The 26355-nt window shown below is 42.1% G+C and overlaps 1 protein-coding gene across 2 annotated transcripts in view; it reads right to left on the bottom strand.

Annotated features, from left to right (window-relative positions):
* Positions 1-26355, bottom strand: part of SGCD (sarcoglycan delta) — a 589398-nt gene that overhangs the window by 542225 nt on the left and 20818 nt on the right. The gene's annotated exons all lie outside the window — the stretch shown is intronic.

The raw sequence follows: 26355 nt of genomic DNA, 5'->3' as shown, positions 1-26355 counted from the left end.
CATTAAAGTTCCTTCTTGTAACGAACCATGCACCTCTGTAACCACCGCGTGACCAGGATGGATTTTTATCCCCTGGTTCCATTGAATGACAGCAAGTGTGGATTTCAGAGGTCGATTCACAAAAATATATCCATATGTGTAGTGATAGGAAAAAAAAAACAGATTTCAATCAAACATTTATACCTTTAAAGTTAAGGTTTGAATGTTCTCGAGTCGTACGACAGGGAGTTGACGTGAAGATTGAGTAAAGAATCGTTTTTCTTTGAAATTACACTTTTAAAACATTCTTCCCCGCTGTTGTCCTTGTCACCGGCACAGCTACAGATGAAGTGACACACTGTGCTATGTAATAAGGCAGCGTTATGTACAGAACCCTGACTAATACGTAACAAGACTCCATAATGCCGGGACTAACATTAACATGACCATAGAGTACAAAATATAAGGGATATATATCATCCGAGTGCAGATTAGTCTTTTACAAATATTGAGGACAAAGCCCCACTCTTTCATGGCGCCCTAGACTGCTGCTTATACTGGCTGCCCGTCGTGGTGACTCTCAAGGACATTGATACCTTGAAAGTCTAAACGCCAACCATGCTCCCTTTTATCAGACGCTCCTCTGGGCCCAATCTCCACTTACAGGACTAGTAAGTTCCTTTTTCTAGTAGTCTGTAGGACATTTCGTGAGAATTGTTGAAGAATAATCATTATTTTTTTTCATAAATCAATAGTACAAATGAAAATAAGCAACTCGGCTGTGTGTTGCTGTTTCAAAAAAATCAGTGTTTTATCAGCAGGAGATTATCACTACAGGACTAGGTGTCACATGCCTTCTAGTCCAACCACACCCACATCACTGATTAACAGCTTTCTCTCAATGGACAGCATACACAGAAAGCAGCCAATCAGTGGTGTGGGCGGGGTTATACACAGCTCAGCATTCCGAGCGCTGCTCGATCTGCAACAGAGAAAACTGTGATTCAATTGTAGAGATCAGACTGAAGAATCCATTTTGTCTTCCCTACCTTTACAGAGACGTCTGGCTTAATATGAGGAAGACTTGAGCCAAATAGACATTTCCTTTTATGGAAGCATTCCTTCTTGTTATTGTGACCTTTGACCTACATTCCAGAAGTTGGACGTGACCAGCAGAATAGATATTCTTTTGTTAGAGAATATGAGCCCTTGTACGCATGTCTGTAATCCTTATCTCTTTTCCTATATAAAAAGGAGGGGGTGAGCCCAGTGAGTCAGAGGCGAGCTCCTGAGCGATCCCTGCATATGAATACACATCTCTTGTGCTGTGTGTTATTACTTGGATCTCTCTACATCAGAAAGCCGGGGACGGATGAGGACTCAACAATTCTGGCGCCCGAACAGGGACCTGAGGAGAGAGTGTTTGCTCGAGATTTACCTGCGGATACGGACAACGGAGATCTGGGATAATGGACGGCAAATGAACTGAAATACCTGGCCAGGTAAGAGACATTATTAGTTCTCTTTTATCTGCCCTGTATTATCCGAAAGATCTCTATGAGCCGTGTCACGCTGGGTTAGTCTAGTAGTGAGTAGATACCTATAAAACTCGGGTTACCATATTGTATAGACTTATGAGTCCTGTCCCTGACAGTGTGTGAACAGTGTGTGAACAGTGTGTGAACAGTGTGAAGGTTGTGACATGTTGTGAAAGAAGAATAGAAGTGCGTAGAACAATAAGCCACGATTGTTAGAACAAGGTTATTGGTGAAGTCAGCCTAACTGGGTTATGAGGTAGCGTCCTTCTGGGAGACCTCCGCCCATGCTTGACTCTCCTATAGAACTTGTTTCTACATTCCCTGGATAAGGTGTGATAGAATGAGCCCAGGACGCGGTTTTCATGAGCCTGGGACAAGTATGCTAACTGACACAGAAAGTTTTGTGATCTGTATGGTGTTGCTGGGTCTGTGTGCATAATAGCACTTAAGTACGTCCTGCATATTAGAAGAAACAGAGCAGACAAGCCCTTCAATATTTTAGCTCCCTAGGAGAGAAGGCAACGAGACGCCACCAACAGAGGAAGTGGTTGTCCAAACGTCACCTGGGGTAGAAATAGCAAATATTGAAAGGATATTTTAGCTCCCTAGGAGAGAAGGCAACGAGACATCACCACAGTGATTGTCCAAACGTCACCTGGGGTAGAAATAGCTAAAATGAGAAATAAACAGACCAAAACTGTCTTAGGACAAGTGGAAGCAGCAGATATCATACAGGAAAGATGTGGAAAGATAGTCAGAAGTCAGATTAGAAGAGTGAGAGGAAAATTGGGAATTTCAGAAGCACTTATGTTCAGTACAGAATGGGAAAGACTGAGTAAAGAACGAGGTGGAATTATCAAAGACAATGGGTGGGAAGAAATCATACATTGTATGATAGAGGTCTCAAAAACAGCAAAAGAGGAGAATTGGAAGTATGATCCAGACACTTCCAAATGGATCATGGGAAAGGGAAAAAGTTGTGATATAATCCCACCACCTTACCTAGATCCAAAAGCACAATCATTTGTACCATCTGGAAGAGCAGAAGGAGGAAAACAATTTCCAGCCTTGTATCCCAATCTTGGTGGGGTAGGAGGATGGGAATGTTCACACTGTGGACAACAAAATCCAGATGGGAGAAATGATTGCCTAGCCTGTGGTACACCTAGATATGGCGCTGTACTTGCCCCTGTTAGGGTAGTACCAAGACCTTTTAGAGAAGCTGGCGCCAATGGAGTAATGGCAACCCACTACCATAACACACGGCAATACTTCCCTTGGTCCCCTGCTGAGGGTATGTCCCTCTTACATAACGCACCAGATCCTATCCAGTTTCCAGTTAGATTTGCACAGTATATACAACAAATCATGCAGACTCATGCTGGGGTCTGGGCGGACGGGGAAGAATTATGTAGAATGAAAATGTCCGCTGGACTTTTTCAGGAATTATTGACACACCTACAGCCCATTAGACCAGTGGCAGAAGGGGGTGCCTTACAGACAGAAGCATCAGGTACCCAGTTCACAGAGGCATTAATAATTTTCATGAGAGGAAAACAGAGGGAAAGGGGGTCTACAGGTGTGATTATGCAGAAATTTGGGCAAAGTATTGAAGAATATAGTCAGGAACTAGAAAATAGCTTTAGGGATGAAGGATTGGATTTGACTGATGCTTCAGTAAGGAGACTTTTTACAAAACAATTAATAGAGGGGTTAGATCCGAAAATCAGAGAAAAATTTAAATCCTCTACTCCAGATTGGAGAACAATTGAACAACCAAATATTGTGAAACAGCGATGTTTAGGAATAGCCATGGATATGAGAGAGAATCGTAAGCCTGTTAGAATAGCACAAGCTAATACAGGAGGAAGAGTGAGACACAATTTTCCTTGCCACTACTGTAAAAAGCCAGGTCATTTCCAAAGAGAGTGCAGGAAGAAGTTGGCAGATATAAAGTCAGGCAAATTTGTTCCCAGAAATAACCCTCCCCAAACGGACAACCAGCAGAAATCTACCATCATAGATGGTCCCATACCAGATTCAGATTGACTCGATGTGTTACAAACTTCCCTACCAGCTAGGAGACCTATGATACAGGTGAATGTGGGGGGGAGAGAGATTCCATTTTTGATAGATACAGGTGCAACTTCCTCAATTTTGAATCAAGATTTTCTTCCGAATCCGGAAGATATTTCAGAACAAACAACTTTTGCTGAGGGTTATGATGGGGTAATTCGAACACTGCCATATACTGTGCCCCTAGAGGTCTCATTAGGACCTAAATGTTTTGCATCCAGATTTTTGTATGCCAGAGGTGCCCCAACATGTCTGTTAGGAACTGATGTCCTAAAGAAATTAGAAGCTAACATCAATTTTAGGGAAGATGGCACAGTTATGTTGACTATCCCTGATGATGCAGAAACATTAGAACAATATGTCAGAATTCAGGCTTTTGAGGATTATGCTGAAGAAAAAGAGTACAACACAGATCTAGACCTCTCAATGGTCCCAGAAACACTGTGGGCACAGGGTGACACTGATGTGGGATTATTACGTATCTCTCCTGTAAAACTATCTGTGCAACCAGGAACTGTTCTCCCACAGCTCAGACAATACCCTGTGAGTGCCCAGCAGGAATTAGCGATTACAAAACAGATAGAGGGATATAGAGAGAGAGGAGTTCTGGTAGAGATACAATCACCTGCTAACACTCCTCTGTATCCAGTCAAGAAGAGAACTCTTGATAAGGGTTCCATGCCCAAATATCGTATGGTACATGATCTCAGAGAAATAAACAAAGTTCTAGATCCAATCACCCCAGTTGTACCCAATCCTCATACGTTACTATCACAGATACCAGCCAGTTCTCAAGTGTTTACTGTAATAGATCTTTCAAATGCATTTTTCTCGGTTCCTTTACACCAAGATAGTTGGCATTTATTTGCATTTACATTTAAGGGCAAACAGTTGGCGTGGACACGCCTTCCACAGGGAATGATACACTCCCCTACTCTTTATTCAAATGCCCTACAAACAGTTCTTCAAAGGTTTGAACCTGAATCACAGGTAGTAATTTTGCAGTATGTGGATGACCTACTACTTTGCTGCCCAGATCTAGAAACTGCAGAAAGGTCCACTGTGAGTTTACTATGTTTTCTAGGAAAAGAAGGGTGTAAAGTGAATAGACAAAAGCTACAAGTTTGTCAGATCAAAGTGGTCTTTCTAGGTCATTGCATTTCTCAAGGTAAAAAGCATCTTACACCTCAAAGAACTGAAGCAATAAGACAGATGAATGAGCCTAGAAATCATAAACAGCTACGAGCATTTTTAGGAATAGTGTCTCATTGTAGACAATGGATTATACATGCCAGTCAACTAATGCAATCACTGTATGACTGTGTGAAAAGTGAACCTTATTTGTTGACAAAAGAAGGTCAGATTTCGTTCCAACAATTAAAAGATGCTCTTGTTTCAGCTCCAGCGTTAGGGCTACCAGACTATCACATTTGCTAGGCTTCAGACTCTTAATTTAGCTACACTGCTACCTCTCGAGTCTGAAGGGGGGAATAAGGACACTGATCCACACGCAAATTTTTTCCCTACAGACACACATGATTGTACAGAGCTCATTTTACAAGAAACGGTAGGCTTACCCAATGTATCCGAAACACCACTTCAAAATCCAGATTTAGAGCTGTTTATAGATGGTAGTAGGTTTGCAGATGACACAGGTAACTTCCATACAGGGTATGCAGTTGTGTCAGAATCTGAAACTCTCAAAGCAGAGCCACTTCCACCGAAACAGTCTGCACAAGAAGCAGAACTAACAGCATTGATTGAAGCGCTAAAAATAGCTGAGAATCAGACAGCTAATATATACACTGATTCTAGGTATGCACATGGTATTGTGTTTGACTTTGGAGTAATCTGGAGAGCTAGAGGTTATATGACAGCGTCAGGCCAACCTGTAAAACATGCTTCTCTGATCAAACAGATCTTAGAGGCTGCACAAGAAACAAAAGAAGTAGCAGTAATTAAGGTAGCTGCACATGTGAGACTCGACACTAGGGAATCTAGGGGAAATGATAGGGCTGATAAAGCAGCCAAGGCAGCAGCAGTCAAACCCTTACAGCAGGTTCATACTGTAAACCCCACAGAAAATACTGAAGATAGACTGAGACAAGCACAGGAAGATGCAGGAGAAGAGGAGAGGGACAGGTGGAAAAAGGAAGGGGCAGAAGAACAAGCAGGAATTTGGAAGAAAGATGGACTAATATGTCTACCTAGAGCCTGGTACCCGATTGTAGTTGGTGGACTGCACCACCCTACTCATGTGTCTGCAAATGCAATGACACTACTGGCAAAGCAAGTCTGGTTGGCTCCAGGTTTTGGCAACTACGCAAGAGACTATTGTGCAACATGCGCTATATGCCTGGCACATAATCCCGGACAGACAACAAAGACCCCTATGAAGCACCACGTCCGACCTCTCTACCCGTTTCAGCGATTACAAATAGACTTTATCCAGCTGCCAAAAAGTAATGGGTATGAGTATGTGTTGGTGTGTGTGGACATGTTCTCAGGGTGGCCAGAGGCCTATCCAGTTCGGAAGGCTTCAGCTAAAAACACTGCTGTAAAGCTAGTTGCCGAACTGGTACCCCGTTACGGTCTCCCTGAAGTGATCGAGTCAGATAGGGGTACTCATTTCACTGGAGAAATATTTCAAAATGTACTGAAAATGTTGGGTGTTGAAAGTCAGTTACACACTCCGTATCATCCTCAAAGTTCTGGTAAGGTGGAACGCATGAATGGAACTTTAAAATTAAAAATACAGAAAGCCATGGCTGAAACAGGAAAGCCTTGGACAGAATGCCTTCCACTGGCCCTTTACTCAATACGCAATACCCCAAGGGGTAAGACTAAACTGTCTCCATATGAAATTTTGTTTGGCAGGACTGCCAATTTAGGATGTTATTTTCCACAGCAACTTGTGTTAAATATTGAGTCATTGACTTCTTATGTGCAAAATCTTCAGAAACAATTAACTAAGGTGCATGCACAAGTTTTTGCTTCTCTTCCAGATCCTGACAACATTGAAGGAAGTCACAAGTTGGAACCAGGTGATCAAGTCTATGTAAAAAGACACACCAGAAAGGCTCTTGAACCAAGATTTGACGGACCCTTCCAAGTCCTGTTGACAACACCTACATCAGTCAAGCTTGAAGGAAAGGCATCATGGATACATGCAAGCCATTGCAAAAGAGCAGTATAAAACTCATAACATTGATGTTAATAGTATTAACCTCAACGGAGGCATGGGATAAACTGAATTCTTTAACCCCTTTGAACAATAGATTCGTACAACATCATAGAAAATTAGTACATGACATTTAAATTAAAGGACGTACAACGACTCAGAGATCAGTATGATAAAGACAATGACCAGAATAAGGATAGCTGGTGGTCTGATACTTTCTCTTTTCTCAACCCAGCCAACTGGTTCAGAGGAATCGGCGGGTGGGTTGCTGGGATTATGCAGAGCATAATACATATAGTTATGATTATTGTAGTTATATACGTACTATTCCAGATTGTGCTCAAGAGTATCTCAGTATGCACAGATAAATTTTGTGTAATAGATGCAAGAGTATAAATTTTCTTCTTTATTCTTATGTTATCCTCTAGTGATTCTAATTAATATTACTGTACTAATTTTTGTTTTTATATTTTAGTATACTTATTGCAAAACAAAGAAAAGGTTGTGAGAGTTAAACGGAAGAATTGATAGTAGATTTGATTCTCTTATTGAATACAAGCGTGTACATGTGTAATACCAAAAATAAAGGCTTTGTCTTTGGCCCTGTGGTAATCTAAAATATGGATATGCTAAAGGGGGATTTGTGATAGATCATAAAAGGAATATGTCAAAGGGGGGAATTGTAGAGATCAGACTGAAGAATCCATTTTGTCTTCCCTACCTTTACAGAGACGTCTGGCTTAATATGAGGAAGACTTGAGCCAAATAGACATTTCCTTTTATGGAAGCATTCCTTCTTGTTATTGTGACCTTTGACCTACATTCCAGAAGTTGGACGTGACCAGCAGAATAGATATTCTTTTGTTAGAGAATATGAGCCCTTGTACGCATGTCTGTAATCCTTATCTCTTTTCCTATATAAAAAGGAGGGGGTGAGCCCAGTGAGTCAGAGGCGAGCTCCTGAGCGATCCCTGCATATGAATACACATCTCTTGTGCTGTGTGTTATTACTTGGATCTCTCTACATCAGAAAGCCGGGGACGGATGAGGACTCAACACTATCACAACTGTTGCACCCAGTAAACTAAGTGATACATCGCTGGAATCAGGGTCTCTGCCCCAACATCATGCTGCTGTTAGATTAGATGGCAAAATCTTGATGATAGATTCCCTTTAAATGAAAATAGCATAAGTGACACAATAAATTTGGCATGTCATGATCAGAGTACATCTTACTAGTTTGCACCACAAATTCTAAAAGAAACTTGGTGCAACTCTCGGACACCCCTCAAAAAAGGTCTATGAGTACCACTGACCACCGAGGGTAAACACATTCCAGGTAGGAAAGTCTACTTACTACGCCATGTAATACTTGAACGTCAATCTATTCCAAGTCAGTGCTGAAAATGTACCGTATTACTTTTTCTACTTATTACTTTTTTAATTTCTGCACAATTTATTTTCTATTGGGTTGAGAGAAGAGCTGGTAGGAAAAAAACATGGACTAGTGGATAAAAATAAAATTAAAAAGGGAAATGAGGCAGAGGAAGGACTGAAAAATAAAAAGGCAAAGAAGGCAAAGAATTAGGAAGGATGGAGAATGGAAAAAATGACTACAATGAGAAAAAGATGGATGGAAGGAAGAAAGCAAGAAAATGCAAAGACGAAGGAAGTATAGAAGAACAAAGGAAAAAGGATGGAAATAGAAGCAAGGAGGAAGAAGAAAATAGAAGCAAGGAGGAAATAGAAGCAAGGAGGAAGGAGGAAATAGAAGCAAGGAGGAAGGAGGAAATAGAAGCAAGGAGGAAACAGAAGCAAGGAGAAAGGAGGTAATAGAAGCAAGGAGAAAGGCGGTAATAGAAGCAAGGAGAAAGGCGGTAATAGAAGCAAGGAGAAAGGAGGAAATAAAAGCAAGGAGGAAGGAGGAAACAGAAGCAAGGAGGAAGGAGGAAATAAAAGCAAGGTTGTATAGATATGAGACCACTGCAGCCAATCGCAGATATAGGGGCTATGATTGACTGCTGCAGTTACATGCCTGTCCCTGGAGGAAGAGGAAGTAAGGAGACAGTCTAGTTCTACGGAGGGGGCTCTTTATGAAAATATGGAAAAGAGTAAAGTTCGGAGGAAGAAAAAAGGGTGAAATTGGGTGAGGACATATCATTGGTGCTCAGGGGCCCAAGAGGTAAGGGGCCCATTTCCACCTAAAAAGCGATAGGAATTGTGCTTTATGAGGAGCTATTGGATGGAAAAGGCTCCATTTATTGTTCTTGCAGAGGAAATGTTGCGAAGGCTATGCTGTCTATTCCGGCTCTCTGCATTCGAGTCACACATCCTACTTAGAAGTTGTCTTTCACTTGTCTATTTTGAGGAATATTAATGCGTCCCGGAGCTCTCGGTATAGAAACAACTTTCCTGTTTAACTCTGATCACTAGGTGCGAGCACTCAGCATGCAACGCGCGGAGCGGATACAGCTCAGCTAGTCATAAATGCATAACAAAACCAGCATGTGTCGTAAACTTCCAGCCTGTCGGAGCGATACGTCCTTTTCTGCGAGATGTATTAAATCTATCTATCTAAAAACAGAAACACAAAAATTCAGCTGAAGCCATAAAAAATTTTTTTTTTGGGTGGGGACTGTTAATAACCAGTTGGTATGACATCATTGACTGATGACATCACAAGTCATGACATCATAAAAGCCATTATGCTCCAAACTGTTTTCCAAAATGCTGTACGATAGCATGTGACGGACCACATCGGTCCACGGTTAAGGACTGACCGCCCCCCACGAGATGCTTCTCCGCGATACGCTCTATCTGCCGGAGACTTCTCCATCTCCCGGTGTAGCAGTGCAGATAAGTGGAACAGCTCGAAGCTTAAGTATCTGAGTGACAAGGATTCCCCAAGGACCTCGATAAGGAGGCTTCTTCTCCCCGCCATCATCTCCGGAACATCAACTGTCTGTCTCCGCCACGATGACACGACCATTTATTCTCGCTGCCTTCAGCCACTTAGTACAGACAGCGGTTGGCAGCCGGCGCTACGGGAAAAAGTAGGGAGTTGACTCAGCTAGGGAAACTTCGCAAAATGAATGTTGATCCAATCGATCATGGGATTATTCGATGGGGCCATTTTTGAGGTGTAGAAGAGGCCAACGATTAGAAATTACCAGATTGTTGGTTTTCCCATGACCAAGACAGGACAATATATTAAATATATTCGCAGTGTGCTGCTGCTCTTTCTTGTATCTCAAAATTGCGGTCACTACATTTGCGCCTGTTGACATTTGCTTCGTTCAGTTTGGAGGTGCAGGTCAGTTTTTTTGCTGCATACATTTCGAGGTCCCATATTCGGTTGACAACTCCTCCTCGCATCAGTCTAAGGACTCATTCAGACGTACGAGAAAAAACAGACCGATTATTTGGATCAGAGTTTGTCTTTGACCCGGGTGTCATCAGTTTTTCTTATACGTGGAGAAAAATTTTCAACCTTCTCTTTTCTGACAGCCCGGGAAAATCATTTCGAGGGCGGTCCAATTTTTTTCCGGAACCCATAGACTTGCATTGCCGATTTTGATCTGATCCTTGGATCAAAATTGGACACTGTGAGAACTTACACCGACCGTGAATAATGCTGGACAAGTAAATGGCCCCATAGACTATCACAGATGTGAGTGCTATCCGTGAAACCATTGATAGCGCTCGTACGAGAAAATTGGACGTTTGAATGAGCCCTAAGGCTGTTTATGATTAGGGCTGGATCTTATCTGCTCTTTAAATTTGTAGGCCTTGAGCTTAATGAAAAATTAGGGTCCCATCAAGGAAAGGTACCACGTGTCATAGAATAATCTACGTGGCATTAGTATATTGAATTTTGTACTCTTTGGTATGTATACTCTACGTATGCCTTTATTGTGGAGTTTGCCCCACTCTTAATTATAGGAGAACTGCGTTTATGGTCCAATATTTAAAGGGGTCAGACACTACTTTTTTATCCTAGGGATAGGTCATCGATATCCAATCGTGGAAGTGCAACACTCGGCACTCCCACCAATCAGAAGTTCTCAGATGCAGCTGGAACACAGCAGCGCCGTCATTTTCATAGTGGCCACAGCCGGGTACTGCAGAGCCACTCCCTATTGAAATGAATAGGGCGTGGATCTGTAGTAACCATCGGCGGCCACTATAGTGTTGACAGAGCTGCCATGTTTCGACAGAATCTGAGAACTTCAGGAGCCGGTAACAGCTGATTGGTGGGAGTCCTGGGTGTTGTACCCCCCATGATTGGATATTGATAGCCTATCACAAGGATAGGCCATCACTAAAAAAAAAGTAGTGGGCAACCTCTATAACTCTATAAAGGTACAGTCCTTTTTCGCTAGCTCAACTCCATAAGGAGGGAACTAAGTAGGGGTCTCCTATGCATTAATCAGAGTAGAGAAACACTAATAGGGCCCATTGCTGTATTTATGAACACCTATTTTGCTTAATGAAGAAAACTGGCCGTTTTGGAAATGAGTAGCATTTTTTAATTCAATAAAAAAATATATATTTTTTTTGTAACCCTCTGGTTACTCCTAATGGCAGCGAGCTTTTAATGACAAAGGGGTCCCAAAATCTCCTATCTAGAATAAATGATTTCATGATTTTTTATTAAATGTTTCAAGAAAGATGGATTATTTTTTTTAATTTATCACTTAGTGTTCATGGAAACATATGGCCGTTAGTTATTATGCACGGAGAGACTCATTACGTTCTATAACCGCATGTTTTATGGTTCCGACACCTGTACACTTATAACCAGTTACCAGGCACAGAGAAGGACATTAGTGCTATCGCTGCCTACAGCTCACATACAACAGTCTTGGCTCAATGTGATCAAAGTGGAAAAAGGAACACCTTCAAGGAGGACCTTTCACTGGATTTTTCTAATTTAAGTACCTCCTCCAATTGCCGCTGTTTCACTGATTCTAGAACAGTTTTTCTTTTTTTTCTGAGCCTCTCCGTTCCAAAGTTATGCCCCTGGGTAAAAATAGTGCAAATATTCCGTTAGCTAACTGGGCGTGTACCACAGAAGTGCTCTGCGGTATATTTGCATTTTCGCCGTTGATGCTGGCCAATCAAAACGCAGAGGAGTTCTGTGGTACACGCCCAGTTCATTAAATGGAACATTTGCACCTTTATTACGAGGGGGCATAACTTTGGAAAGGAGGGGCGCAGAAGAAAAAGAAAAACTGTTCCAGAATCAGTCGAGCGATGAGAATTGGAGGAGGTACTGAGTTGAAATTAAAAAATCGAGTAAAAGGTCCTCTTTAAATGTTGTGAATCATAAATATCCTTCTGTTTTTGAATAAAACTTCTATGAAAACCTACATAGAGACAACAAGCAAGTACTTAGTCATGCTCTCTAAATATAATAATAATAATATTAATATTAGCAAATACCTCCAATTAGAAATGCAGTATAGTTTTTCTGATTCACTATGTCTCTTTCCCCTTATGCGCAGGCATTGCAAGACCTTAGATATCCATGGTTACAACCATTAGCAACTAGCTAACTGTCACTATATCAGTGGTCGTAATCATGGATACCCCAGGTCCTGCAATGCCTGCATATGAGGAAAGAGAAATAGCAAATCAGAAGAACTATACTACATTTCTAATTAGAGTTATTTGCTAATATTAATATTATTATTACACCTACTACATACCACTTTAACCAGGGCAGTGCATATCTACAAAACGCAGCTCTTATTCTAAAGGACCCAGGAGGATTAGCATGTAATACTTCCTTACTCCTGAGGAGGTGCTGCAGAGAAAATGAACTGGACCTGGCAGAGGAATCCCAGTGGGGATATTTTTTGGCAGGAGGACCCTTCTCATTAAAGAATATTATCTTGTCATATCTTGTTATTCCACACCCTCAGACCCTTTTTTCATAGTAATTAAGAAGCAGGTCAAGTAATGCTTTTTACCCTAGGATTATTTTTAAGGGTTAAAAATGGACATTTTTACTTTTTTTTGCCCTTTATAGTAGGTTTACAGTAGTGGAAAAAATCCTAGGAAGGGTATTTTATTTTCCCATAAAGATGGTATAAAGAGGGATGATTTAATTTTGACTTTTGCACCTTATGAGCAGATTTTTCAAAACAAAACCATAATTAAAAAAGAATTAAAACATCAGGGCAAATGATATGCAAATTTCTGGTCTGGGTCACTAATGATGCTTGACAAAAGGGCCCATTGTTCATTGATATTAAAATCACAAACAGTTTGTGCCTTTGAAGCGACCATTAGAAAGGCCCTTCAGTCTGAAGTCGCTGCTTCCAATTAAAGGGAGCACAAAGCAGTCAATTTAAAGCGCTTCTACCACTTAAATGCCGCAATGTTGCTTCTGGCAAAAAATCAGTTAAAAATGATCCTAACTACATAGTGACATGCGTATCATACAATCCAGACAGGCAATGATGGAAATTGCTAGAAGAAAACATACTATCTATACGGAATTTTTCTTCTTGAAGCAGAAGTTTGTGCTCCACAGCTGCTCTTCCTGCCTTACCTTAATTCAGCAGCCACCACTCCCATTTTACCAAATTTCTTCAACTACCCATAAAATTACATTTCTGAAGCATATTTTGCTATAATTCTACATTTCACAAATCGAGAACTGGGTTTTACTACCAAGGGGAGTGTCTGACATTTTACTACCCGGGGGGGGGGGGGGTTCTGACATTTTACTGATCAGGGGCGTGTCTGACATTTTACTACTCAGGAGTGTGTCTGACATTTTACTACTCAGTGGTGTGTCTGACATTTTACTACCCGAGGGGGGTCTGACATTTTACTGATCAGGGGCATGTCTGACATTTTACTACTCAGGGGTGTGTCTGACATATTACTGCCCAGGGGTGTGTCTGGCATTTTACTACTCAGGGGTGTGGCTGACATTTTACTACCCAGGGGCATGTCTGACATTTTACTACTCAGGGGTGTGTCTGACATTTTACTATCCAGGGGCGTGTCTGACATTTTACTACCCATGGGCGTGTCTGACATTTTAGTATCCAGGGGCGTGTCTGACATTTTACTACCCAGGGGCGTGTCTGACATTTTACTACTCAGGGGTGTGGCTGACATTTTCCTACTCAGGGGTGTGGCTGACATTTTACTACCCAGGGGTGTGTCTGACATATTACTACCCAGGGGTGTGTCTGACATTGTACTACTCAGGGGTGTGTCTGATATTTTACTACTCAGGGGTGTGTCTGACATTGTATTACTCAGGAGTGTGTCTGACATTTTACTACCCAGGGGTGTGTCTGACATTTTACTACCCAGGGATGTCTGACATTTTACTACCCAGGGGCGTGTCTGACATTTTACTACCCAGGGTGTGTCTGACATTTTACTACTCAGGGGTGTGTCTGACATTTTACTACTCAGGGATATGTCTCACATTTTACTACCCAGGGATATGTCTGACATTTTACTACCCAGGGGCGTGTCTGACATTTTACTACCCAGGGTGTGTCTGACATTTTACTAGCAGGGGGTGTGTCTGACACTTTACTACTCAGGGGTGTGTCTGACATTTTACTACTCGGGGGGTGTCTGACATTTTACTACCTGGGGGTGTATCTAACATTTTACTACCTGGGGGTGTGTCTGACATTTTACTACCTGGGGGTGTGTCTGACATTTTACTACCTGGGGGTGTGTCTGACATTTTACTAGTCAGGGGTGTGTCTGACATTGTTCAATGAGTGCTGACAGTGAAGGGACACACTCACTATAAATAAAGTAACGCCCAGTTTTAATAATACACATACATTTCTAGAAGACATAACAGAGAAACAGTATAACAGAGAGTTATAATAATAGATTACCCAGAATGTTCAATCCTTGAGGAATGCAAGCATTTACTAATCTAATCATTTAGGGAATCTATCGCCTACTGCATGGGAAGCATGGTTTAGAGAAGACGATTAATTGTGAGGAATGACTAAGTATAAATTATACTTCATTTCTAAACTTGGTAGTCCAGTGGGAGGTCCTACTTGAACGCTATCACTGAATAAGACCGCCCACTGGACTCCAAAATATAAATAATGTGGAGATTTCAATGAGTAAAATACAAGTTGTTCGGAATCTTTTCCCATAAAACTATAAATCCGTTCAGCACTTCCTGTCTAGTTTACCTTTATGGTCAAATGCCTGCTGGAAAGCCCACGCACACTTTGGGAGCTGCCACTACAATTATCTCCTGTCACGTTTTTAATTAAAGGGATTCTCTAGTGGAAACAAGTTTTGCGGATAGGTGACAAAAGTTTTGAATCAGTAGGGGTCTAATGACTGGGACGTGAACTAATCGGCAGAATGGAGAATTTTTATCCTTGACATGGCGTTTTTATTCCCGCTAGAAAGTAATGGCCGCTCCATTCATTCTCTATGGGGCTGAAGCGAAGAGCAGCACTCAGCAGCCCCGCAGAGCATACGCACTGACCCTTCATGAGCATACGCACTGACCCTTCATCCTAAGGCTAGGGTCACACGACCGTATATTCTCTCATCCTAGAAAATCAGGCCGATTATGCTAACCACACTCTGATCAGCGTTTATGGTCGTCTGCATGAGCCCTATCATGGATAAAAATGATCTGTTCTGATGATCTGCGCAGGTCCCAGCGGTTGAACCACCATCGATCAATAGATGATCTCCCGTCCTATAGGTGATAACTTGTCTTTACTGGAAGACCCCTTTAATTTACTATCCAAATGTCCTTTTATGAAAAACTGAGTCATGGATTTGGCCGAAGAGGCCACCATGTTAAAGGCTTGCCTGAGATAATCTCCCTTACGGAAGTGCGGGAAGCTCCATAGCATCCTACATCTCTCTGGAGAGGAAGAGGTTATCTACGCGATCTTATCTAGCAGTGGATTACTTCTTATCCGCTACAATGGAAATATGGCAAGAAAATGGCAAAGAAAAACTGAGGATGATAGAAGATAAGGCGGGCATTGCTGACCCTCGCATTCACACCAGACCCAGTAATAGAGGGCCCAGCTGTCTCCGTATACTCCAAGCATTAGCTCACCGGTAAGAGCATCGCTCCATTATATGGAAGGCTCAGCATAAGCAATGTAAACAGAGCAGCGGGTACACGAGAGCCGCCACTGAGTTAAAAGAGGTACGAGAAAAGACATTACAGCATAGCGGAAAACATACCGTAAGTGGAAAATGCCAATAAGGGGCGTCTTGTCTTTCTTCGTACTCAGCGAGAAATATACGCAATTTTCCTTCCGCTCTTTTGTGATAACTTTGTTTCCCTTAATAAAGCTCCTTTCCTCACTTCACCTTACCTGCTCCAGACTCAGAACACTTAACTGTGTGCCAGCCTAAAAAATTTCCCTCACCGGCTCCAGTGTCAATTTTATCTACTGACCTCTAAAATTATTTTAAAGGAAAGCTGTCGAGAATTTTTCATATAAGTATGGCATGCCTGAATAGGCCTTTGTCCCCCAATAAAAATGATACCTTTTTTGTAGAGATCCGATGTGCCACTCATGAGAAATCTAGTGTAGAAGCCATATGCAAATCAGATTGGAAGTGCACTGTCAATGCCAAGCCCATGTGAACTGACACGCCCACAGTGCGCTTCCACACTGATTTAATGATGGCTTCTACATTAGATTTCTTATGACTGGCACATCGGATCTCTACAAAAAAGGTATCATTGTGATTGGGAGACAAACGCCTTTTCAACCATACCACAACCTCAATAGGTAAAAATATGCAGACAGGTTCCCTTTAAATGGTATTTCCTACAAAAATCTACAAATCACCAGTACATATAAGTACTTAATTCCTGGGGTGTGCATTAAGAAGATGGGGCCCATATTGACATTTGTAATGGGGTCCTTTCTATGCATCAATACATATTCCTGAATTGGGTTAATAATGCTCAATGCTTCTTCACTCAGTTGGCTTGGTACCAAAATGCAGCATCTGGCCACACACAGGAACGAAGGAGAACACAATTTTGCCATTAAAAACTTAAGGATACTGTGAACTTACAGGCATTTTGCACCCCCTATGCGGATGTGGCTTTTGCAGCTGCACCATCATACCCCATTCTTCTTTTATAGGAGAAGGGGTTGTGGAAGTCTCCTTTTGGCTAGTTCCTCCTGGTTTTTGGTTTTGTTGTAATACAGTGGAAAAGGGCAGTCCCAGCTTAAGATTGCTCCACCCATGAGGAACAACCCTCACATATGGGCTGTTTCTTATTGGTAGTCACCAAGACAGATATATCTAAGCAATGGCGGGCGAGAATTTTTGAAATAAGAATAAATATTTGCTTGTGATTTTATTTAAGGAGGAAATGGCCTTCAAATTTTTTAAGGCAAAGTCAGCAAAACATTACTTAGTTCTACTGGACACATTCTTAAAAATCTAACCCAAGACACTAACCAACTAACGAGTGGTTGAGACTCCCCTCTAAAATGTCTATATTCTCCAAAAATGTATAGCCCCTTCATTTCAAGTCCTAGGCACTAGAGATGAGCAATTCGATTTGTGTCAAGCATCCAAAACCGTCCCCTGTGTCAGCCGGTCTTTACTTATGTGCCCGTCATCCTCAGCCTGGCATCCAGGGCACCGGTGGAGTTTTCTCTCTTATGCAATGCCATGACATTGCCTAAGACCCAGTCACTAGGCATCATTCAACGCCATGACATTGCCTAAGACCAAAACACTAGGCATCATTCAACGCCATGACGTTGCCTAAGACCCAGTCACTAGGCATCATTCAACGCCATGGTGTTGCCTAAGACCAAGTCACTAGGCATCATTCAACGCCATGACGTTGCCTAAGACCCAGTCACTAGGCATCATTCAACGCCATGACGTTGCCTAAGACCAAGTCACAAGGCATCATTCAACGCCATGACGTTGCCTAAGACCAAGTCACTAGGCATCATTCAACGGCATGACGTTGCCTAAGACCAAGTCACTAGGCATCATTCAACGCCATGACGTTGCCTAAGACCAAGTCACTAGGCATCATTCAATGCCATGACGTTGCCTAAGACCCAGTCACTAGGCATCATTCAACGCCATGATGTTGCCTAAGACCCAGTCACTAGGCATCATTCAACGCCATGACGTTGCCTAAGACCCAGTCACTAGGCATCATTCAACGCCATGACGTTGCCTAAGACCCAGTCACTAATCATCATTCAACGCTATGACGTTGCATAAGACCCAGTCACTAGGCATCATTCAACGCCATGACGTTGCCTAAGACCCAGTCACTAGGCATCATTCAACGCCATGACGTTCCCTAAGACCAAGCCACTAGGCATCATTCAACGCCATGACGTTGCCTAAGACCCAGTCACTAGGCATCATTCAACGCCATGACGTTGCCTAAGACCCAGTCACTAGGCATCATTCAACGCCATGACGTTGCCTAAGACCCAGTCACTAGGCATCATTCAACGCCATGACGTTGCCTAAGACCCAGTCACTAATCATCATTCAACGCTATGACGTTGCATAAGACCCAGTCACTAGGCATCATTCAACGCCATGACGTTGCCTAAGACCCAGTCACTAGGCATCATTCAACGCCATGACGTTCCCTAAGACCAAGCCACTAGGCATCATTCAACGCCACGACGTTGCCTAAGACCCAGTCACTAGGCATCATTCAACGCCATGATGTTGCCTAAGACCCAGTCACTAGGCATCATTCAACGCCATGACGTTGCCTAAGACCCAGTCACTAGGCATCATTCAACGCCATGACGTTGCCTAAGACCCAGTCACTAGGCATCATTCAACGCCATGACGTTGCCTAAGACCCAGTCACTAGGCATCATTCAACGCCATGACGTTGCCTAAGACCAAGTCACTAGGCATCATTCAACGCCATGACGTTGCCTAAGACCAAGTCACAAGGCATCATTCAATGCCATGACGTTGCCTAAGACCCAGTCACTAGGCATCATTCAACGCCATGACGTTGCCTAAGACCAAGTCACAAGGCATCATTCAACGCCATGACGTTGCCTAAGACCAAGTCACTAGGCATCATTCAACGCCATGACGTTGCCTAAGACCCAGTCACTAGGCATCATTCAATGCCATGACATTGAGAAGCCTAGTAAGTTCCCGTTTGCCGAGGATGACGGGTACAGAAATGAAGACCGGCTGCCACGGGGGACTGAACTCAATGTTGGATCAAGGCGACACAAACCAAATTCATTTTTAATGCCTAGCGTCTAAAATAAAAGAGTTTCCCTTAGGTGACAATTATCCAAAGAAAAGGGATGGTAGGAGATTAAAGAAAGTTGGTTCCTTTCCTTCAGAAATGGCACCATTCTTATATTTAGGCTTCAGCAACCTAAAGTGCAGAACTGCAATAGCAGACATGGACTATGGCCAAAAGAGGCGCTGTTTCAAGGGGAAAAAAACAAAAAACATTTTTTTCTGATATGTTAATCATTATTCATAGGCCTTGTTTGATTAGTGGGGGTTCTGAATAGAGCAATCACAGATGGCCGTACAGACAAGCCACCGATGGGTGACACTGATGAGATGCCACCAGTCCTGAGGAGCAGACTATCTGACTTCATAGAATACAAGATCCATAAACAGCAGCTCAACAAGAAAGGAGCAAACCCAAGGACAGGAGACTATAGAGGAATAATCATATACAGTATGCAGATATCTAATGACTGAGGGTCAACATCACACCCCAATATAGTGATCCCTCAGAAATATGCCGGAGGTGAATGTACAAGGCATCAACAATCGACCTGGGTATTACTCGCCACGCAGATAGGTCACGGACCCCGAAACAGAATATCTAGTAGCACCGAACACCTCGGAGCTAAGTTCTCCTGATTAAATTGGAGTCAGAAAAAAATCTCCATCTTAATTTGCAAAGCAATTAGCGGAAATGCGGATATTCAACCCAAATCATTAAGTCATTCACCGATTATTTTCTTAATCTCTGTGTGCACACAACAAGCTGAGAAAGGAAAAGTGCAGAGAAGGATGTGTCAGTGCGGGTACTACATAGAGAGATGGATGGATATAGATAAAAGATAGATAGACGATAGATAGATAGATAGATGGATGGATGGATGGATGGATGGATGGATGGATGGATGGATGGATAGATAGATAGATAGATAGATAGATAGATAGATAGATGATCGATAATAGATAGATGACACATAGATGGATAGATAGATAATAGATAGATGATAGATGGATAGGTAGATAGATAATAGATAGATAATAGATAATAGATAGATAATAGATAGATAGATAGATAATAGATAATGCATAGATAATAGATAGATAATAGATAGATAGATAATATATACCCTTTCATTAATTTTCAGACTATACGCATCTCTGACAAACACTACATACTATTTTTGGAGACTGTAACACTGAACAAATAGACTTATGTTTCAATAGATGAGAATAGAATTTTAATAAGGGCAGGCTAAAAATAATATTTGGACGGAGGCAGAAAACAGATCTGGGCACTAAGTGATCTCTTTATGGGCAATTGCACAAACCATATCTTACACACATTCAAGTAAAATGACAGTGCGCTCTATAAAATGTGCATTTAAAGGGGAATGTCACCTAAATGTATCTTCTGACAAAATGTCTAACAGATATTTTAAGAAACATAAATCCCTTATCCCGATTTGTCATCTATGATGAATCAGTGATTAAAGTCCCCACTTTAGTTCTAAAACAAACCAGACGGGCAGCAGACGCAGTAATAGGGGCACTGTGAGCGGTCAGTCAGTCACCTGGGTGCTGCTCATGGGCATTCTATAGGAAAGTTCTACAGTGTAGCACCACCTGCTGGACAAAAGCGGTACTGCTCGATATAAAAATTATTTTATGGATATGAATAGTAAAAAACGCAACATGGGAAATTTGCTGGTTTGCAGCTCATCAGATCCTCTTTGCTCAGGCAATACCCTCTTTAGTGTAAGTGTCAAGTGATTCATGGTTACAGTGGTTGATAAAGGGTCCATATACTTTTATGCTAGATGGCCCAGAGCAGGCTTCTTGGGTCTTGACTTCTCCTCCCATCTATGCACCCCAATCTAATGCAACATTCTGTATAGAAGCAATAAATAGTTTTATTTAATGGTTTTTGTAGTACAAACTCCCCAATATACACGGGGAACCTAAGATAATCTTAGGAGTTTTTCATCTACTTAAAGAGGACCTTGCAAATACCAAAAATATGTTTTTTTTAATCTGATGTAAACGCCGCTGTTCTCCTGAATCCGGCAATATTTTTCTTTTGCTTCTGCGCCTCTCCGTTCCTGAGATATGCCCCCTTCTTCCCTGTATATTAATATAGCCTTTTAACCAACTGGGTGTGGTCTTCAAGTAGACATCTTGATTGCCACGCCCCCGAGGGGACAAATGGAAAAGAAAGTGTCATATCTCAGGAATGGAGAGGCACAGGAACAAAAGAAAAACAACGCCAGATTCAGGAGAACAGCGGCTTTTACACCAGATAGAAAAATTTAATTTTTATGTGGAGTGACAGGTCCTCCTTAAAGGGGTTGGCCACTTTATCTTTATTATAAAAAATGTGTCTGGGATTTTGTTGTATTACAGTTTCTCCTCTTGCACTTGTTAGTGGGATTGTTTTGAGATTCTACGACTATGGCTCCTTCCATCAGGCAGTGAGTTGTATCTAGATCAGTGTCAGTCCCAGTAAACAAACCAAATCCATAAATTATCAATCGGTTCCAAAAGGCGAAGTCTCCAAACTCTGACTCCGCGCCATATGTACGGGGGCTTCCAGTGACTGCGCGGTTATATAATATCACTCCGCTCACACGCTTCTCCCTGAACATCCAATTATAATTCTCTGCAAATCACTGAGCTTCTAGATACAGAATGGAAATCTCTCATGTAAGCGATGACTCCACATATCGCAGAGACTCCGCAGCACGGGGCGCACTCAATGGGTAATTACCAGTACCACCACAAACGCAGGTACTGACCGTGGCATATACAGTGTACAGTGTATACATAGATAATACATAAGAACCGCTGCAGACAGATATCTATGAAAGTCACAACTGTGCACATCACATCTATCTGCTAGTCTGTCAGCTATCCAACCACTGACATTCTGTATGCATTACTTTCACTAACTCATATATCGCCATCATATTCCGCATCACTGTACAAAGATTATCATCGCTGTCCCCATTGGGGCTCACAATCCACATTCCCTAACAGTATGTCTATGGAATGTGGGAGGAAACCGGAGAACCCGGAGGAAACCCAAGAAACATGGGGAGAACATACAAACTCCTTGCAGATGTCCTTGGTGGGATCTGAACCCAAGATTTAACTATTTATTTGTCTATTATCTATCTCACATTTAGCAAATCTATCTATTATCTATTATCTATCTATTATCTATCATCTATCTATTATCTATCTATTATCTATCTATCTATTATCTAATATCCATCTATCTATTATCTATCTATTATCTATCTATTATCTATCTATCTATCTATCTATTATATAGCTATCTATTATCTATCTATCACCTATTATCTATCTATTATCTATCATCTATCAATTATCTATCTATCTATCTATCTATCTATATATTATCTATCTATCTATATATTATCTATCTATTTATCTATCTATCTATCTATCTATCTATCTATCTATCTATCTATTATCTATCTATCTATCACCTATTATCTATCTATTATCTATCTATTATCTATTATCTATCATCTATCTATTATCTATCTATCTATATATTATCTATCTATTTATCTATCTATCTATCTATCTATTATCTATCACCTATTATCTATCTATTATCTATCACCTATCTATTATCTATCTATCTATATATTATCTATCTATATATTATTTATCTATCTATTATCTATTTATTATCTATCATCTATCCATTTATCTTTAGTAAAATTTCAGCCTTCAGGCCCCGTGAGCGAGGAATAAACCGTGCCACTTACTTTCCTATCGTTACCACCATCTCATCCATTCAATCATTAGAAATCAATCCATCGACACCGAACATCCATGATTTATCCACACATCTATTACCAATATCCAATTGAGTGTTACTTTTCACCCCCTGTGAGATCTGCGGTGTGGACACAGAGGGGAGGGTTCGTTACAGTGTGGAGTACATCGTTATTGGGTAATATTTGCAAACCAATCAGAGTTGGCAATGGCCATGACCCACCCACCCATTCTCTAGGAGCCGTGGCACAGGATGGCACAGGATGGCACGGCGCGCGTCATCATCACATTATGTCTCCCCATTCTATAGAACATTCTATAAGATCCTTCTACATCACTGCTGTCAGGTCAATGACGAAGGTCCCAATCCCCTAATGCAGAAAATGAGATAATGCCGTAAATTACAGAGTCAGTGAATGCAAATGCCTCCTGGTCATAAATATACCCCCAACCCATGGCACCACGTGTAGAAAGGACGGTCACACAGCACATAGAGGTCACAGAGAACTGGGGGGCACAGCGCTCACAAAATACCCAGTGCCAGACACAAACCGTGGGCTCATAATACTGCACAGCCACAAGTGGCATGTTATAGCAGAGCTGTCAGAGCGGGCACAGCTGAGATTATCACTTGGCACCATACAAATATGTTATTAATGGCAAACCTCAGCCTGCAAGTGTTCAAAGTTCAATGACAAATACAGCTCTGCTACATCTGTATATAGTGTGAGATCACCACCATCACTGTGCCAGCTCTGCTACATCTGTATATAGTGTGAGATCACCACCATCACTGTGCCAGCTCTGCTACATCTGTATATAGTGTGAGATCACCACCATCACTGTGCCAGCTCTACTACATCTGTATATAGTGTGAGATCACCACCATCACTGTGCCAGCTCTGCTACATCTGTATATAGTGTGAGATCACCACCATCACTGTGCCAGCTCTACTACATCTGTATATAGTGTGAGATCACCACCATCACTGTGCCAGCTCTGCTACATCTGTATATAGTGTGAGATCACCACCATCACTGTGCCAGCTCTACTACATCTGTATATAGTGTGAGATCACCACCATCACTGTGCCAGCTCTACTACATCTGTATATAGTGTGAGATCACCACCATCACTGTGCCAGCTCTGCTACATCTGTATATAGTGTGAGATCACCATCATCACTGTGCCAGCTCTACTACATCTATATATAGTGTGAGATCACCACCATCACTGTGCCACCTCTACTACATCTGTATATAGTGTGAGATCACCACCATCACTGCCCCAGCTCTACTACATCTGTATATAGTGTGAGATCACCACCATCACTGTGCCAGCTCTACTACACCTGTATATAGTGTGAGATCACCACCATCACTGTGCCAGCTCTGCTACATCTGTATATAGTGTGAGATCACCACCATCACTGTGCCAGCTCTGCTACATCTGTATATAGTGTGAGATCACCACCATCACTGTGCCAGCTCTACTACATCTGTATATAGTGTGAGATCACCACCATCACTGTGCCACCTCTACTACATCTGTATATAGTGTGAGATCACCACCATCACTGTGCCAGCTCTGCTACATCTGTATATAGTGTGAGATCACCACCATCACTGTGCCACCTCTACTACATCTGTATATAGTGTGAGATCACCACCATCACTGTGCCAGCTCTACTACATCTGTATATAGTGTGAGATCACCACCATCACTGTGCCAGCTCTACTACATCTGTATATAGTGTGAGATCACCACCATCACTGTGCCACCTCTACTACATCTGTATATAGTGTGAGATCACCACCATCACTGTGCCAGCTCTGCTACATCTGTATATAGTGTGAGATCACCACCATCACTGTGCCACCTCTACTACATCTGTATATAGTGTGAGATCACCACCATCACTGTGCCAGCTCTACTACATCTGTATATAGTGTGAGATCACCACCATCACTGTGCCAGCTCTACTACACCTGTATATAGTGTGAGATCACCACCATCACTGTGCCAGCTCTACTACATCTGTATATAGTGTGAGATCACCACCATCACTGTGCCAGCTCTACTACATCTGTATATAGTGTGAGATCACCACCATCACTGTGCCAGCTCTGCTACATCTGTATATAGTGTGAGATCACCACCATCACTGTGCCACCTCTACTACATCTGTATATAGTGTGAGATCACCACCATCACTGTGCCAGCTCTACTACATCTGTATATAGTGTGAGATCACCACCATCACTGTGCCAGCTCTGCTACATCTGTATATAGTGTGAGATCACCACCATCACTGTGCCAGCTCTACTACATCTGTATATAGTGTGAGATCACCACCATCACTGTGCCAGCTCTGCTACACCTGTATATAGTGTGAGATCACCACCATCACTGTGCCAGCTCTGCTACACCTGTATATAGTGTGAGATCACCACCATCACTGTGCCAGCTCTGCTACACCTGTATATAGTGTGAGATCACCACCATCACTGTGCCACCTCTACTACATCTGTATATAGTGTGAGATCACCACCATCACTGTGCCACCTCTACTACATCTGTATATAGTGTGAGATCACCACCATCACTGTGCCAGCTCTGCTACATCTGTATATAGTGTGAGATCACCACCATCACTGTGCCAGCTCTGCTACATCTGTATATAGTGTGAGATCACCACCATCACTGTGCCAGCTCTGCTACATTTGTATATAGTGTGAGATCACCACCATCACTGTGCCAGCTCTACTACATCTGTATATAGTGTGAGATCACCACCATCACTGTGCCAGCTCTACTACATCTGTATATAGTGTGAGATCACCACCATCCCTGTGCCAGCTCTACTACATCTGTATATAGTGTGAGATCACCACCATCACTGTGCCAGCTCTACTACATCTGTATATAGTGTGAGATCACCACCATCACTGTGCCAGCTCTACTACATCTGTATATAGTGTGAGATCACCACCATCACTGTGCCAGCTCTACTACACCTGTATATAGTGTGAGATCACCACCATCACTGTGCCAGCTCTGCTACATTTGTATATAGTGTGAGATCACCACCATCACTGCCCCAGCTCTACTACATCTGTATATAGTGTGAGATCACCACCATCACTGCGCCAGCTCTGCTACATCTGTATATAGTGTGAGATCACCACCATCACTGCGCCTGCTCTGCTACATCTGTATATAGTGTGAGATCACCACCATCACTGTGCCAGCTCTGCTCCATCTGTATATAGTGTGAGATCACCACCATCACTGTGCCAGCTCTACTACATCTGTATATAGTGTGAGCTCACCACCATCACTGTGCCAGCTCTGCTACATCTGTATATAGTGTGAGATCACCACCATCACTGTGCCAGCTCTGCTACATCTGTATATAGTGTGAGATCACCACCATCACTGTGCCAGCTCTACTACATCTGTATATAGTGTGAGATCACCACCATCACTGTGCCAGCTCTACTACA

This window comes from Ranitomeya variabilis, chromosome 5, assembly GCF_051348905.1.
Source record: "Ranitomeya variabilis isolate aRanVar5 chromosome 5, aRanVar5.hap1, whole genome shotgun sequence".
Classification (NCBI taxonomy): domain Eukaryota; kingdom Metazoa; phylum Chordata; class Amphibia; order Anura; family Dendrobatidae; genus Ranitomeya; species Ranitomeya variabilis.
The sequence above is the reverse complement of the archived record's forward strand: the minus strand, read 5'-3'. Positions and strand labels throughout refer to the sequence as shown.